The sequence below is a fragment of the Mustela nivalis genome (assembly GCF_964662115.1).
Source record: "Mustela nivalis genome assembly, chromosome: 15".
Classification (NCBI taxonomy): Eukaryota; Metazoa; Chordata; class Mammalia; order Carnivora; family Mustelidae; genus Mustela; species Mustela nivalis.
In genome coordinates, this window is record NC_139034.1 from 40,176,966 (window position 1) to 40,195,243 (window position 18,278).

Consider the following 18,278-nt stretch of genomic DNA (forward strand, 5'->3'; position numbering starts at 1 on the left):
ACAACATTGAAAGGCTTTCAAAGTGATAGCACCGTGCACCATACTAATAATATAATATCTCTATAAACTATATATAATCTTGTCAACACAGTGCAAAAAGAAATGCAGGAAGAATCCTGGTTTTCCAAATATGTTGTTCACTCAAGTAAGCTTAAATATATATACCCCATTTTCTTCCTTTCTTTCTTTTTTTTTTTTTTTTGTAAGTAAACTGTGGATCATAAACGACAATTCACTAAAATGTATACTATAATTCTTTTGTGTGCTTTGAGCTCTTCCAGGAAAAACAAAGGATGATGACTGAAACTATTAATTCAGCTGCACAAATAATAGTGTCACATACAATTGCTTACCAATGACAAGACCACATCAACAATTCACAGCACACAAAACAAATTTCTGCAAACTCTGAGGAGGGCTGTCTTCAGGATCTCTGAGGAATATTACTGCTCTTTAGTATATTTGTATGATGTTTATGATAGACTATATTTTGCACAAGATGTTTTGCACAAATCGAAAATAAATTGACTAAGAGTCATTGTCCTAGGTCCTTGACATTTTTGGTCCTAGCTTGACAGCTCTAGCAAAGATCACACATTCATCACTGTTTGGTGGTAACTATAAACCTTTAAAAAATTTTAATATGGGGACGCATGAGTGGCTCAGTGGGTTAGGCCTCTGCCTTCCACTCGGGTTGTAGTCTTGGGGTCCTGTGATCAAGCCTTGTGTCGGGCTTTCTGCTCAGCGGGGGTCCTCTTGCCCCCAGCCTGCCTCTCTGCCTACTTGTGATCTCTCTGTCAGATAAATAAATAAAATTTTTTAAAAAATTTAAAAAAACCTCCCTCCCCTCTTTTAATGTAAATCATACAGTTTACACACACTCTCGTTTTCAAATAGGATAGAGTTTAATGTGCTTAGTGTTCAGGTAGAAGAAAATGCATGAAAATGTAGCTTTAGGCATTGAAAAATAAAGATTTTCTAAAAAGTTGATACAACAATATAAAAGAGGGGTTGCAAAGAGTTTTGTTTTGCTGAATATAGAATTCTAAGTTGACAGGGTGTTTTGTTTTGTTTTGCTTTGTTTTGTTTTGTTTCTTTTAACCATTGAAATATATCATCCTCTGCCTTCTGTCTTCCAGTTTCATGATGAGACACAGTTTGATAAATTTATTGAGGATTCCCATTATGTGATGAATCACTTCTCTCTTCTGGCTTTCAAGGTTCTCTATCTTTGGGTTTTAACAGTTTGATAATAATGTGTCCCAATGTGAATCTTTCTGTTTATCCTATTTGGAGTTCATTGATTTTCTTTGATTTGTAGACTAATGTATTTCATCAGATTTGGGACTTTTTCAGCCATTATTACTTGAAGTAATCTCTGCCTCTTCTTTCTTCTTCAGGGATTTCATAATGCATATCTTTGTTTCAGCAGGGAAATGATTTGAGTTCTAGAAACTCAGAGAGCCAAAAGATTAGAAAAAGCAAGGTGAATTAAAGAGTCCCAGAGTGGGATATGAAAACAAAAACTTATAGATGACTTGAAATACTCTCCCTAGAACCATTATCCACTCCTTCTTACTTCTCTGCTATCACTGTACAGAGAATTTTGTGAAATCTAGAATGTTACAAATCCCAACATTCACACTCCACCCATGATACCACTTCTGCAGATACCTAAATAAATCAAGTAAATAAAGGAGATTCTACTCTAAATAAATTACGTAAATTGCATAAAGTCACGGAGTAGCTTTTGTGAGATTGGAAGGATTTTGTTCCCTACATTACAGGGTCTCAAAACATTATATCTAATCCCTGTAAAGGAAATTTGGTTGAATAATTACTCCTACCAATATACAAACCTCCAGGAACTCAAGTTGGATTTCTAGATATCAACTAGGGATCCTCAGACAATTGAGAGAGGCTTATTTGGTATGGTCAGCAAGTACTGTGATGGCAAGAAAAAATGTCTTTGAAAAATATGCATCACATAGATAACAAGCAAGCTTTTCAGATTTGCCATAATCCAAGGGTGTTTTTAATTCATAAGAGTTTCACTGGATCAAGAAATCCAGTGATATTAGAAAGACTTTTTATTTAGAAGCTCAAGGATGAAAGGTACTAATAAACTATGATGGCATATTTGTTCTTATATGGAATTTTATCTTTTATGCAAATTCTAATTACAGTTCTTTCTATTACGGTATTTTTTAATTTGATACTTTTTTAATTTGTTCATATCATTTTGTGAGTATTTTCTATTTTGTATGACAACTGCTTTTCTGAAGTTCCAGGCATTTTTGTGTAATCTTACTGACTACTTAACTAGGACAGCTACTCATCTGTCATCCTAGAATTAATTTTTACTGTTGTTTTAGGTGTTCTCTTAATTTTGGATCACTTGTCTTACTTTCCTTGGTTTCTTGTCCTCTTTCAACAATGGGGATAAAAATGATTTAAACTCAGTTTAATTTATAAGAAAGTGTGCATTAGGGGTATATTTTCTGATCTTATATGTGTTTGAAAATTCCTTGAATTTTTTTTTCCCTCACACTTTAAGTATATTTTGTCTAGGCCTAAAAATCCTAGTAAAACTAAGCTTTCTCCCATTGTCTTCTCAAATCTTTGCATGGTATATTTGTTGGTTACTTTTTTAGCACCTTGATTAATGTAGAAAATAAACTCAATGATTCACTGTGTATGTCTTCTACAGAATGAGCCTACAACCAACCTTCATCTGCTTCAGGTGTTAGAAAGAGTGATAAAAGTAAAATGACAGAAAGTCCAAATATCTTAGGATCCAGTGCCTCTCAATGGTTGTGTTAATTTGCCATTCTAAAATAGACAATTCTGAAAATAGACAATTCTGCTTATAGAAACATGTAAAGGAGAGCATCTTTGTGGTTTGCTTACATTGGGTCAGTAGCTACTATGCAAATAACTCACTGAACTTTTACTGGCCACCTACCTTACACATTGTTTTGTGATAAATGCTGTCTGTAGAAGACTAAAGAAATTGTGTCCATCATATGAACAGTATGAACCCCAATTTAACAAAATCACCAGCTTAATTAATCTTCATTGTTAAATATTTATCTTCATTTCTTTTCATAAAACCTACTGATGGATGCACCTGACATACTAAGAAATAAGAATGAATTTTCTTTATGACCTCACATGCACCTATGCTCCAACCTATTGAGCTGTATGCTCTTATGAGTGAGATGTGTTTCTTTCTAAGCCACAGTATGCCAATTATCATTGTTTCTATAATTTCATTTTAAATTAAATATCTTTAACAAGATGATAATTTTAATTGCAAATAGAATTATCATTATTATGAAAACTAAGTTGAATACTTTGCAAAACTTTGTATAATTGTGGAAAGCTAAAATATTGCTATCTTAACTGAGTTTTGTAGATAAAAAACTAAAATGATAGATGACCCTTTATGCAAACTTTATGCAAAAAACAAAACACACAACTCTTAACGAAAACACTCTCTGCAACACAAAAGCATATATAGTGAATGTACATTTACATGTTTAACATAAGATATATAAATTATTGATGTGTCAATATTTGTAATGCCATACCTTAACTGACTTTTTGACTGACTGACCAAGGACTACATCTGACATTGATAATTAAGATGGATTTTATTGTAATTTACCAAATTAACTTAGAATACTTTCCTTCCATACATTGATATCACCTTACAAACACTAAATATTTGAACACCCACTGCATTTAACATGATATATTAGATGTAAGTAGAAGGATGGGCCAAGAACACTAATAATCTAAGATAATATTTGCTTTTGAAAATAGATTTCCATAACCAAAGTTCTCAATTCCTGCCTATATTTACAATTCACTAGGCTATAAGATAGAAAATGGAGATGTAGATGAGACATAGGATGTTAGAAGTATTCTCAACATTAGGATATCCGCTTCACTAAATATAAATCTCTATTTAAGCAGAAAGACACAACTATAAAACTCAGTCTCTTCAAACATAATACTAAACATACAGTGAAATAATCCATTTAAAATCAATGTCAATTTCTTATAGAACTACTACATGCAAGGCACTATCATCAACACACAGGTAATTTAAAGACACTCTTTGTTTTCCAGTGACCTTAAAATGCATTGGAGAAATCAGATATTTACAAGGTAAATGAAATTTAAAAATTACAATGTAGAAAGTTCAAACACAAAGCTATAATCAGCAATGTGGACATGGACCAAAAAGCAGGCTGGAACAGTTGTTAACAGCTTTTGTAAAGGACTATTCAGAACACCTCCATTTATACTTGTGGCTCTAATTTTCCATCCAATTTAACATTTCCATATTTTTAATTTTTAATAAAGTATGATTATTTGCATTGAAGTAATCTAGAATGGGCTTGTAAACATTTCAAGAAAAAAGAATAAAGAGCCCTTGTATTGGTAATACAAAGTTTTCTACTCATTTCTTAATATTTTGAGTGGTTTGGGAAACATACATGATTCTACAGACCTTAGTAGTCCTTTTATTTACTGAAGAAGGTTTACAATTAAATGCAACAAGCTCCAAGTTCCCCACATTGTGGCAAGAGGTTGTGTGGGGAAAACAAATTAAGTTTGTTTGTTTGCTTGTTTTCTGTGTTTCTCCTAAATAGAGTATATAGAATGAAAGGAACATACATTCTTTACTCATTTTAAAACCTATGGAAATTTGCAAATGTAAAGCTATTTATTCAGGTGCTTTTGGCAACTTCATTTATTTTGTAATTAATACTTTTGGAGCACTGAGAAACAAAATCAAAAATATATGTTTAATGAAAGATGGTATACTAAACTTCCATTTCTTAAAAAAAGATAAAAATTTCTGGGGTGCTGGGGGGCTCAGTGGGTTAAGTTTATGCCTTCAGCTCAGGTCATGATCTCAGGATCCTGGGATTGAGCCCAACACTGGGCTCTCTGCTCAGCAGGGAGCCTGCTTCCCCCTCTCTTTCTGCCTGCCTCTCTTCATACTTGTGATCTCTCTATCTCTGTCGAATAAGTAAATAAAAACTTTAAAAAAATAAAAATTTTTAACTTACACAACATGTCTATTTCCTTTTCTCATTCATCTTTCTCATTATCACTGATTTCATGAAACCTAGAAGACACAAACTCACCAAAGAAGATTCAGCATCCCTTTCAAGATTAGTAGTATTCTGAGAAGTGCTATGCCCAATGAAGACAAACTAAAAGAACAAGTACTTTTGCATGTCACTCTTTAGTACATGACTTGTCCCTTAGAATCAAATGCCTTGTTCTAAAGTTATTTATTCTTTACTGGTTTCCACATTTTCTTGTGCAAGAACGAAAAGTGAAATAATAGCTATTGAAGGGATGACTCTTTACAAAATTACAACTAAGCAAATCCTTCAACTGCTACGAGATTCAAAACAGTGAAATCAAATATAAAATAAGTTAATTTCAATAATGGTTCAATTTTTTCATCCAACTAGTAGAAAGAATCAAAATAAAATTTGGAAATTCATTTTGTAGAAGATGAATCATATTATCCAGAAAACTTTATTTAATTCAGTTAAAAATTTAACATTGTTTGTTTTTGTAGTAGTTTGGGAAAAAATGTTATTACTGAATGAGGAAACATAAATTGCATATATGTATACCAAATTCATAATTTCATCTGAGAAGGGTAGAATATCCTAACAATTGAATAAGAAGCTAATTTTATGAAGAAGCAAATATATTAAGTCCCTGTATGTGTATTTGTGTGTATATACAAATACTTACACATTGACTTAAAGGAACTGAGCTACAGAATAGTTGATTAAGAATTGTGGTAAGCTAAAAAGCAACAATTCAGCACAATAGTATGCATTCTTCTTTCTGCTATTTATGATCAATTAGATTTTAGAAGTTATTTTGCCCCTGAAAAATATTTTAAAATATATTTTTAAAAAATATTTTATGTATTTAATTGAGAGAGTGAGCATGAGCAAGCAGGAGAGAAAGCATGAGCAGGGGGAAGGGGCAGAGGCAGAGGGACAAGTAGAACTCTTGCTGAGCAGGAAGCTAGCTGCAGGGCTCTATCCCCAGACCCTGGGATAATGACCAGAACCAAAGACAAACACTTAACCAACTGTGCCACCTAGGCACTACTGGAAAATATTTTTAAATTAGACCTGTATACATTATGAGGATCTGAACTCTTTTGTAAAAATTCCTCTGAATTTTAGTTGTTGTTAAAAATAAACAGGACATTTTAATGAAAATATGCAACACACTGAATTAAAAACCCAACTTTCAAAGTGTTTTAGTCAAGGTTTAACTAGAGAAGCAGAACCAGTAAGTGTGTTTGTGTGGACGTGTGTGGACGTGTGTGTGTGTGTGTGTGTGTAGATTTGCTACTATTAAATCATTACACAATTGTGAGAGCTAATCAGGTGATCTCTGAAGACTATCATCCAACATTGGCATTCGTAGTTCATACAGAGAAGTCCGTCATTATAACTGAGTCCAAACTTACTCTGCTCACTGCATGACAGGCCAATAAGTCTAGAGGCAAGATACTGTAGTAAGGAAAACAACTTCATTCAGAAAGTCAGCAAACTGAGAAGGTGGCAGACTGTTGTTCTAAAGAACAATCCTAACCCAGATGAAATTGGAGCTTTTTTTTGTTAGGAAAAGGGAAAAGCAAGAGGAGATTGGAATCAGGGATGAGTGAAATCTGTAGACATTCAATTAACTGAAAGGATCCAAGGAAGTTCAAGAAAAATTTTTGTTCTTGGCCAGTTGATCGTTGTGTGCCGGAATCTGGTCACAATACTCCTGTAAATCTTAGACATAGCAATTGTTACTTCAACTTCCTTATATCCTCCATGGAATGTGGGCTTTAGTTACTGGCAGTTTACATAAATGTTAACATGTCTACGTTATAGTTAAGTAGAAGTTTCTAAACTGTAGGTCAAAGTTGGAAGGGAAAGAGAAGCAATAAGGAGTCAGACATACTGTCTCTCTCCATTTCATCAGGAAGAGAAGATCATGAGTCCACACTGGAACCCACACACAAGATCTGGAAACTTAGGAGCACACACTGACAACTATATCCTTATTACCTCTATTGGATGGTAAAGTTATCCCTCAGAAGCTGGTGTGTTTAGTAAAGGGGTTAAACACCAGGTACAGGAGTCAGTGAAGCTAAAGGAAAATCCAGGGGGAAGATGGAACAATCACATGCCCTGCTACTATTTCATGTTAACAGTAAGAGTCAGCAAGTCAACAAGAGTGGCTGCTGCATCACTTCCTCCAAATTTCCCAAGAGTCTTCCTTGTAGTCAATTCTAATCCAAGAATAGAAGAAAGTGAATCCAGTAGATTTAGCTCAGCCTAATCAAGATGACACATTGGGAAACCTTCACAGGAAGCATTTAGCAAAATGCATCTCTTACAAACAGATATTAGAGAAAGGAAAACTTTGAAATGGAGGGACTAAACAAAATAAATATTGAGAGCTCAAATGTTGTACATAATTTAACCTGAAATTCTGAAATTGGACTTTGGAATATTCCTCATTTTTGTCAAGAATTTTTGACAGAGCTACATTTTCTATTTATATGTTTATATTCTGTACCAGATAATGTAAAATTCAAGAAACTAAAATGTGCAAAAGGCAAACAGTTTGAAATGATTTCGTGTATAAACGATTTTTGGAGAAAGGTAATCTGAATAAAGACAAAGAAAGTATTGGGGTTAAAAAACTACATCTTTGAATATAAAACTTAGAATGGAAAAATATCCTAGTATAAATGATCTTTGCTCTGAACCCTCAATGAAAGCAGATAAAGTAATTTTTTTGCAATTAAATATAGAGAAAATAAACAATTTAAAGTCAAAATATCTAACATAAATATGCAACATAATAACTGAAGAAAGTTTTTTGAAAAATTATTAATAGGACCATATATTAAAATAATAATTCTTTTATTAAACTATCAATGATATAACATGAGACATATATGTATCTGAGGAACCAATTAAACATATGACTACTAAATATTTGGACTGTGTATTTATAAATAGAGGAATTTTTAAACTTTATTTCAATACTTCCCTATGAGTTTTATGTAAAATATTTTCCCTATTTATGTATATGATATTGAATGGTTTACATTAAAATAAAAATATTTCAAGATTATATGTGTTTTTTTTTCTTTACCTTCTATTTTTATTTTAAAAATTGTCCCAGTTTGGACTCACTTGGAATTGTTGAGGTAGGAGGTATGACTCCAGGAAGTACCTGGCAAACTAGCCTTCTTTTTAAGTGTATTAATTTTCTGGGCCTGCTGTAACAAACTAACACAGATTGAGTAACTTAAAAGATGGAAATATTTTTTCTCACAGTTCTGGAGGCCAGATTCAAAAATCAAGATGCCAACAGGTTTGGTTCCTGTAAACCCTCTCTCTTGCTTTGCAGATAGCTGCTAATTTGCTGCCTTTGCATATGGTCATCCCTCTGTGCATGTGTACCATTGGTGTTTCTTTGTGTGTCCAAATTCACTCATCTTATAAGAACACCAGCCAGATTGGTGACCCATTCTAAAAGCCCCATCTCATCACCTCTATACGGGCCCTGTCTCCAAAAATAGTTACATTCTGACGCACGCACTAAGGACTTCAACATAAGAATTTTAAGAGAACACAATTAAGCCCATAACAGCAGAACAGAAAGGATTTTGAGGGCGAGAGCAAGATGGCAGAGGAGTAGGAAGACTAAATTTCATCTGGTCCCAGGAATTCAGCTAGATAGTTCTCAAGCCATTCTGAACACCTACAAACTCAACAGGAGATTGAAGAAAAGAAAAGCAGCAATTCTATGAACAGAAAAGCAACCACTTTCTGGAAGATAGGATATGCAAAGAAGTGAATCTGAGGCAGTATACAGGAAGATAGACTGTAGGGGGAGGGAGCCTCCATCAGCTATCTACTTGCAAGTGATAGAGCAGTGGAGCATAAAATCAGATCTCTTTGAAGTCTGCTCCATTGAAGGATGTTGCTCCACTGGCTAAGTGGGGAGTGGAACCCTCACTGGGGCAGTGTGGTCTCAGTACCCTCAGGGTAACAGAAAGACCAGGGATGTTTTTGTGTGGCAGAGTTCCCAGGTATCAGAGCAGGATGCTGGATGCAAAGACAGAGCCAAGGGGTGGGCTTTCAGCTCAGGGTTGCCATAAACCATGATCCAGGGCTCAGTTGGGCCACTACTCTTTAAGCAGGGACTCAACATGTGGGAGATTAGGGACACTCCCCTTTCTGCCCTGGGAAGAGTGTCACAGGAGCATGCCACAGGAATCTGGTAGCTTTGGAAACTCCAAACAGGTTCATGTACCTGAGATAGAAATTCTGGGTCATGGGTTGGGTGACCATGGAGTATGACCAGAAACCAGGGAGACAGGAGTGATTGTCTGCTTTTTTCTGAGGGCTCACTGAAGAGTGGGGCCCAGAGTTCTCAGCTCCTCCAGGGCCGGAGATTGGGAGGCTGCTGTTTTCATTCTCACTCTCCAAAGCTGTACAGAAAGCTTTCAGGGAACAAAAGCTACTGAGAGCAAACCTGACCAGATAACTTTGTTGGGCTTCTGGCAAGGGTGGTGCAATTCCACCTTGAGCAAAGATATTTGAGAATCACTAAAACAGGCCCCTCCCCCAGAATATCAGCAAGAACATCCACCCAAACCAAGTTTACCCATCAATGAGAAAAGCAAAACTCCAGTGCTAGAGGAACACAGCACATAGAATACATGGCATTTTCCCCATGACTCTAGTCTTTCAAATTTAATTTTTTAAATTTTCTTTATTTTTTTCTTTTGTTACTTTTTTTAAAATTCTCTTCTTTCCTTTTTCAATCAGCACCTTATCTTATCGATTCCTTTTTTAAATTCTTTTTTTAATTATCATTTTTAGTCATATTCTATCCCTTCATTGTATTTAACCATATTTTATATGTATGTGTATATATGTATGTGTATATATGTATATATATATATGTATATATGTGTATATATATATATATATATATATATATATATTCTTTCTTTCTTTAAAATTTTGAGATACAGTTTCTTCTACCAAATCAAAATATACCCTAATTCTAGTGTATGGCTTTGTTCTAATCTCCTGCTGGATCACATCACATTCTCACCTTTTTTTTTTCTCTTTCATTTTTCAAACAGCTTCTTATCTAAGCAATTCCTTTTAAAAATCTTTATAAATTTTCATCGTTACAGTCATATTCCATCCCTTCATCATATTTACCCTTATTTTTGGCATATATATATAAGTTTTTCTTTCTTTAAAATTTTTAAAGGCAGTTTCTTCTAATGGGCCAAAATACACCAAAAATCTAATATGTGGCTCTGATCTATTTATCAGCCTAATCATATACTTTTTCTCCCCTTTCCTTTACCCCCTGGTTTTGGGTCTCTTACAATTCGTTTAGTGTATATTTTTCTAAGGTCATTGTTACCCTTTTAGTATTTTGTTCTCTCATTCACTATTCTTTTCTGGTCAAAATGACAAAATGGAAAAATTCACCTCAAAAAAAAAAAAAAAAGAAAGAAAGAAAAAGAACAAGAGGCAGTACCAACTGCCAGGGACATAATCAATATGATATTAGTAAGATGTCAGAACTAGAGTTCCAAATGACAATTATAAAGATACTAGCTGGGCTTGAAAAAAGCTAGATGATACTACAGAATTCCTTTCCAGAGGAATAAAAGAACTAAAAATCTATCCAAGTCAAAATCAAAAAGAATATTGATGCAGTGCAATCGAGAATGGAGGCTCAAACTGTTAGGATAGATGAGGCAGAAGAGACAATTAGTGATATAGAAGAATAAATGATGGAGAATAGAGAAGCTGAGAAAAAGAGAGATAAACAACTACTGGATCACAAGGGGAGAATTTGAGAGATAAGTGATACCATAAGATGAAACATTATTAGAATAATTGGGATCCCAGAAGAAGAAGGAAGAGAGAGGGGCAGATGGTATATTGGAGCAAATAATAGCAGAGAACTTTCCCAATTTGAGGAAGGAAACAGGCATCAAATTCCAGGAGACACAGAGAATCCCTCCTCAAAATCAATAAAAGCAGGTCATCACCCTGTCATCTAATAATAAAACCTATAAGTCTCAGAGTCAAAGAGAAGGTCCTGAAAGCACCTTGGGACAAGAGGTCTGTAATCTACAATGGTAGAAAATTAAATGGCAGCAGACTTGTCCAGAGAGGCCTGGAAGACCAGAAAGGACTAACATGATATATTCAGAGCACTAAATAAGAAAAATATGTAGCTAAGAATAGTATATCCAGCTAGGCTGTCATCGAAAATAGGAGAGAGAAAAATCTTCCAGGACAAACAAAAACTAAAAGTATTTGCTAACACCAAACCACCCCTCAGGAAATATTGAAAGGGGTGCTCTAAGCAAAGAAAGAGCCTAAAATAACACAGACCAGAAAGGAACAGAGACAGTATTTAGTAACAGTAACCTTACAGGCAATACAATGGCACTAATTCGTATCTTTCAATAGTTACCCTGAATGTAAATGGGCTAAATGCCCCAATCAAAATATGCAGGTGTCAGATTGGATTAAAAAAAAAAAGACCCCCAAGAGACTCACTTTAGACCCAAAGACACCTCCAGATTTAAAGCGAGGCGGTGGAAAATAATTTACCATGCTAATAGACATCAAACGAAAGTTGGGGTGTCAATCCTTATATAAGACAAATCAGATTTTAAACCAAAGACTATAATAAGACATGAGTAAGGATGCTATATCATACATAAAGTGTCTATCCAACAAGAAGATCTAACAATTTTAAATATCTATGCCCCTAACATGGGAGCAGCTATTTACATAAGCCCATTAATACCAAAATCAAAGAAACACATCAACAAAAATATAATGATAGTAGGGCACTTTAACAGCCTTCTCATTTAAATGGACAGATCATCTAAGCCAAAGATCAACAAGGATATAAAGGCTTTAAATGGCACACTGGACAGGATGGACTTTGGATATATTCAGAACATTCCATCCCAAAGCAATAGAATACACATTCTTCTCTAGTGCACATGGAACATTCTCCAGAATAGATCACATCCTGGGTCACAAATTAGGTCCAAAAGATTGGGATTATTCCCTGCATATCTTCAGACCACAATGTTTTGAAACTAGAACTCAATTACAAGAGAAAAGTTGGAAAGACCTCAAATACATGAAGGTTAAAGAGCATCCTACTAAAGAATGAATGGGTCAACCAGGAAATTAAAGAAGAATCAAAAAAAAAAAAAACCTCATAGAAACAAATGAAAATGAAAACACAACTGTTCAAAATCTTTGGGATGCAGCAAAGGCGGTCCTAAGAAGAAAGTATATAGCAATACAAGCCTTTCTCAAGAAACAAGAAAGGTTTCATATACACAACCTAACCCTACACCTAAAGAGTTGAAGAAAGAACAGCATATAAAGCCCAAACCTAGCAGGAGATGATAATAAAGAACAGAGCAGAAATCAATGAAATAGAAACCAAAAGAATAGTAGAACAGATCAACAAATCTAGAAGCTAGAAGAATTAATAAGACTGATAAACCCCTGTCCAGACTTATCAAAAAAAAAAAAAGAGAGAGAGAGAGAGATAAATGACCAAAATTAATAAAATAATGAAATATCACAACCAACACCAAAGAAATATAATTATAAGAACATATTATAAGCAATTATATGCCAGCAAATTAGATAACCTGGAAGAAATGGATGCATTCCTAGAGACATATAAACTATCAAAACTAAACCAGGAAGAAATAGAAAACCTGAACAAATCCATCACCAGTAAGGAAATTGAAGCAGTAATCAAAAATCTCCCAATAAGAGCCTACGGCCAGATGGCTTCCTAGGGTAATTCTACCAAATATTTAAAGAAGAATTAGCAGTTTCTCTTGAAGCTGTTCCAAAAAATAGAAATGGAAGAAAAACTTCAAAACTCATTTTATCAGAGCAAATACCCAAACTGGAAAAAGACACCATCAAAAAGGAAAATTACAGACCCATATCTCTGATAAACATGGAAAAATTTTTACCAAAATACCAAAATCCAACAGTACATCAAAAGGATTATTCACCATGACCAAGTGGGATTATTCCTGGGCTGCAAGGTTGGCTGAACATCCATAAATCAATCAATGTGATATAATACATTAATAATAGAAAGAATAAGAACCACATGATCCTCTCAATAGATACAGAAAAAGCATTTGACAAAGTATAGCACTTTCTTTATCAAAATTCTTCACAGTGTAGGGGTAGAAGGTATATACCTCAATATCATAAAAGCCATCTATGGAAAAACCCACAGCAAATACCATTTCCAATGGGGAAAAACTGAAAGCTCTTCCTCTAAGATCAGGAACTAGGCAGGGATGTCCGCTATCACCACTGCATAGTACTAGAAGTCCTAGTCTCAAGAATGAGACAAGTAAAAGAAATAAAAGACATTTGAATTAGCAAAGATGAAGTCAAACTTTCACTCTTTGCAGATAATATACTTTATGTGGAAAACCCAGAATACTCAACCCCAAAACTGCTAGAACTCATATAGGAATTTGGTAATGTGTTAGTATATAAAATCAATGCACAGAAATCAACTGCATTTTTTTAAAGATTTTATTTATTTATTTGACAGACAGAGATCACAAGTAGGCAGAGAGGCAGGCAGAGAGAGAGAGAGGAGGAAGCAAGCTCCCCGCTGAGCAGAGAGACTGACGCGGGACTCGATCCCAGGACCCTGAGATCATGACCTGAGCCCACTGAGTCACCCAGATGCCCGTCAACTGCATTTTTTACACACCAACAAGAGAAATTAAGGAGTCAATCCCATTTGCACCTAAAACCATACAATACCTAGCAATAAATCTAACCAAAGAGGCAAAGAATCTGTACTCAGAAAACTATAGAATACTCATGAAAGAAATTGAAGAAGACACAAAGAAATGGAAAATGTTCCATGTTCATTGTTTGGAAGAACAAATATTCTGAAAATATCCATGCTACCTAGTGCAACCTACACATTTAATGCAATCCCTATCAAAGTATAATCAACTTTTTTCAAAGAAAAGGATCAAATAATCCTAAAATTTATATGGAACTAGAAAGGTCCCCAGATAGACAGAGGAATGTTGAAAAATAAAACCAAAGTTGGCAGCATCACTATTCCAGGCTTCAAGCTCTATTACAAAGCTCTATTATCAAGACAGCATGGCACTGGCACAAAAGCAGACCCATAGATTAATGAAACAGAATAGAGAACCCAGAAATGGACCCTCAACCCGATGGTGAACTAATCTTTTTTTTTTTTTTTAAGATTTTATTTATTTGACAGAGATAGATCACAAGTAGGCAGAGAGGCAGGCAGAGAGAGAGAGAGGAGGAAGCAGGCTCCCTGCTGAGCAGAGAGCCCGATGCGGGACTCGATCCCAGGACCCTGAGATCATGACCTGAGCCGAAGGCAACGGCTTAACCCACTGAGCCACCCAGGTGCCCCGGTGAACTAATCTTTGACAAAGCAGGAAAGAATGTCCAGTGGAACAAGGACAGTCTCCTCCACAAATGGTGTTGGGAAAATTGGACAACCACATGCAGAAAAATGGAAACTGGACCATCTCCTTACCCCACACACAAAAATAGACTCAAAATGGATGAAAGACCTCAATGTGAGACAAGAATCCATCAAAATCCTTGAGGAGAACACAGAAAGTAACCTCTTTGACCTCAGCTGCAGCAACTTCTTCCTAGACACATAGCCAAAGGCAAGGGAAGCAAGGGCAAAAATGAACTATTGGGACTTCATTGAAATAAAAACCTTTCACATGACAAAGAAAACAGTCAATAGAACCAAAAGACAACTAACAGAATGAGAGAAAATATTTGCAAATTACATATTAAATGAGGGACTAGTATCCAAAATCTATAAAGAAGTTATCAAACTCAACACCCAAAGAACAAATTATCCAATCAAGAAATGGGCACAAGACCAAAAAAAAAAAAAAGGAAAGAAAAAAAGAAATGGGCAGAAAACATGATGAGACATTTTTGCAAAGACATCCAAATGGATAACAGACACATGAAAAAAGTGTTCAATATCACTCAGCATCAGGGAAAGACAAATCAAAATTTCAATGAGATACCACCTCACACTAGTCAGAATGGCTAAAATTAACCAGTCAGTTAATGACAGATGTTGGCATGGATGCAGAGAAAGGGGAACCCTCCTACACTGTTGGTGGGAATGCAAGCTGGTGAAACCACTCTGGAGAACAGTATGGAGGTTTCTCAAAAAGTTGAAAATAGAGCTACCCTATGACCCAACAATTGCTCCTCTGGATATTTACCCCAAGGATATAAATGTAGTCATCTGAAGGGGCACATGCATCTGAATGTTTATAGCAGCAATGTCTACAAGAAACAAATTATGGAAAGAGCCTAGATGTTCATCAATAGATGAATGGATAAAGAAATACACGTACACACACAAACACACACACAGGAATAATATGCAGCCATCAAAAATGAAATCTTGGTGTAGAGAAATGCAACTGATTTCTGTGCATTGATTTTATATCCTGACACTTTACTGAATTCCTGTATAAGTTCTAGCAGTTTTGGAGTGGAGTCTTTTGGGTTTTCCACATATAGTATCATATCATCTGCGAAGAGTGATAATTTGACTTCTTCTTTGCCGATTTGGATGCCTTTAATTTCCTTTTGTTGTCTGATTGCTGAGGCTAGGACCTCTAGTACTATGTTGAATAGCAGTGGTGATAATGGACATCCCTGCCGTGTTCCTGACCTTAGCGGAAAATCTTTCAGTTTTTCTCCATTGAGAATGATATTTGCAGTGGGTTTTTCATAGATGACTTTGATGATATTGAGGTATGTGCCCTCTATCCCTACACTTTGAAGAGTTTTGATCAGGAAGGGATGCTGTACTTTGTCAAATGCTTTTTCAGCATCTATTGAGAGTATCATATGGTTCTTGTTCTTTCTTTTATTGATGTGTTGTATCACACTGACTTATTTGCGGATGTTGAACCAACCTTGCAGCCCTGGAATAAATCCCACTTGGTCGTGGTGAATAATCTTTTTAATGTACTGTTGAATGCTATTGGCTAGTATTTTGTTGAGTATTTTCGCATCTGTGTTCATCAAGGATATTGGTCTATAGCTCTCTTTTTTGGTGGGATCCTTGTCTGGTTTTGGGATCAAGGTGATGCTGGCCTCATAAAATGAGTTTGGAAGTTTTCCTTCCATTTCTATTTTTTGGAACAGTTTCAGGAGAATAGGAATTAGTTCTTCTTAAAATGTTTGGTAGAATTCCCCCGGGAAGCCGTCTGGCCCTGGGCTTTTGTTTGGAGATTTTTAATGACTGTTTCAATCTCCTTACTGGTTATGGGTCTGTTCAGGCTTTCTATTTCTTCCTGGTTCAGTTGTGGTAGTTTATATGTTTCTAGGAATGCATCCATTTCTTCCAGATTGTCAAATTTATTGCCGTAGAGTTGCTCATAGTATGTTCTTATAATAGTTTGTATTTCTTTGGTGTTAGTTGTGATCTCTCCTCTTTCATTCATGACTTTATTTATTTGGGTCCTTTCTATTTTCTTTTTGATAAGTCTGGCCAGGGGTTTATCAATTTTATTAATTCTTTCAAAGAACCAGCTCCGAGTTTCGTTGATTTGCTCTATTGTCTTTTTGGTTCTATTTCAGTGATTTCTGCTCTGATCTTTATGATTTCTCTTCTCCTGCTGGGCTTAGGGTTTCTTTCTTGTTCTTTCTCCAGCTTCTTTAGGTGTAGGGTAAGTTGTGTACCTGAGACCTTTCTTGTTTCTTGAGAAAGGCTTGTACCGCTATATATTTTCCTCTCAGGACTGCCTTTGTTGTTTCCCACAGATTTTGAACCGTGGTATTTTCATTATCATTTGTTTCCATGATTTTTTTCAATTCTTCTTTAATTTCCCAGTTGACCCATACATTCTTTAGAAGAATGCTGTTTAGTCTCCATGTATTTGGGTTCTTTCCAAACTTCCTTTTGTGGTTGAGTTCTAGCTTTAGAGCATTGTGGTCTGAAAATATGCAGGGAATGATCGCAATCTTTTGATACCGGTTGAGTCCTGATTTAGGACCGAGGATGTGATCTATTCTGGAGAATGTTCCATGTGCACTAGAGAAGAATGTGTATTCTGTTGCTTTGGGATGAAATGTTCTGAATATATCTGTGATGTCCATCTGGTCCAGTGTGTCGTTTAAGGCCTTTATTTCCTTGCTGATCTTTTGCTTGGATGATCTGTCCATTTCAGTGAGGGGAGTGTTAAAGTCCCCTACTATTATTGTATTATTGTTGATGTGTTTCTTTGATTTTGTTATTAATTGGTTTATATAGTTGGCTGCTCCCACGTTGGGGGCATAGATATTTAAAATTGTTAAATCTTCTTGTTGGACACACCCTTTGATTATGATACAGCAAGACAGAAGAAAGAGAAATTAAGGAGTCAATCCCATTTACAATTGCATCCAAAACCATAAGATACCTAGGAATAAACCTAACCAAAGAGACACAGAATCTATACTCAGAAAACTATAAAGTACTCATGAAAGAAATTGAGGAATCCACATAGAAATGGAAAAATGTTCCATGCTCCTGGATTGGAAGAATAAATATTGTGAAAATGTCTATGCTACCTAAAGCAACCTACACATTTAATGCAATTCCTATCAAAGTACCATCCATCTTTTTGAAAGAAATGGAACAAATAATGCTAAAATTTATATGGAATCAGAAAAGACCTTGAATAGCTAAAGGAATATTGAAAAAGAAAGCCAACGTTGGTGGCATCACAATTCCGGACTTCAAGCTCTATTACAAAGCTGTCATCATCAAGACAGCATGGTACTGGCACAAAAACAGACACATAGATCAATGGAACAGAATAGAGAGCCCAGAAATAGACCCTCAACTCTATGGTCAACTAATCTTCGACAAAGCAGGAAAGAATGTCCAATGGAAAAAAGAGAGCCTCTTCAATAAATGGTGCTGGGAAAATTGAACAGCCACATGCAGAAAAATGAAATTGGACCATTTCCTTATACCACACACAAAAATAGACTCAAAATGAATGAAGGACCTCAATGTAAGAAAGGAATCCATCAAAATCCTTGAGGAGAACACAGGCAGCA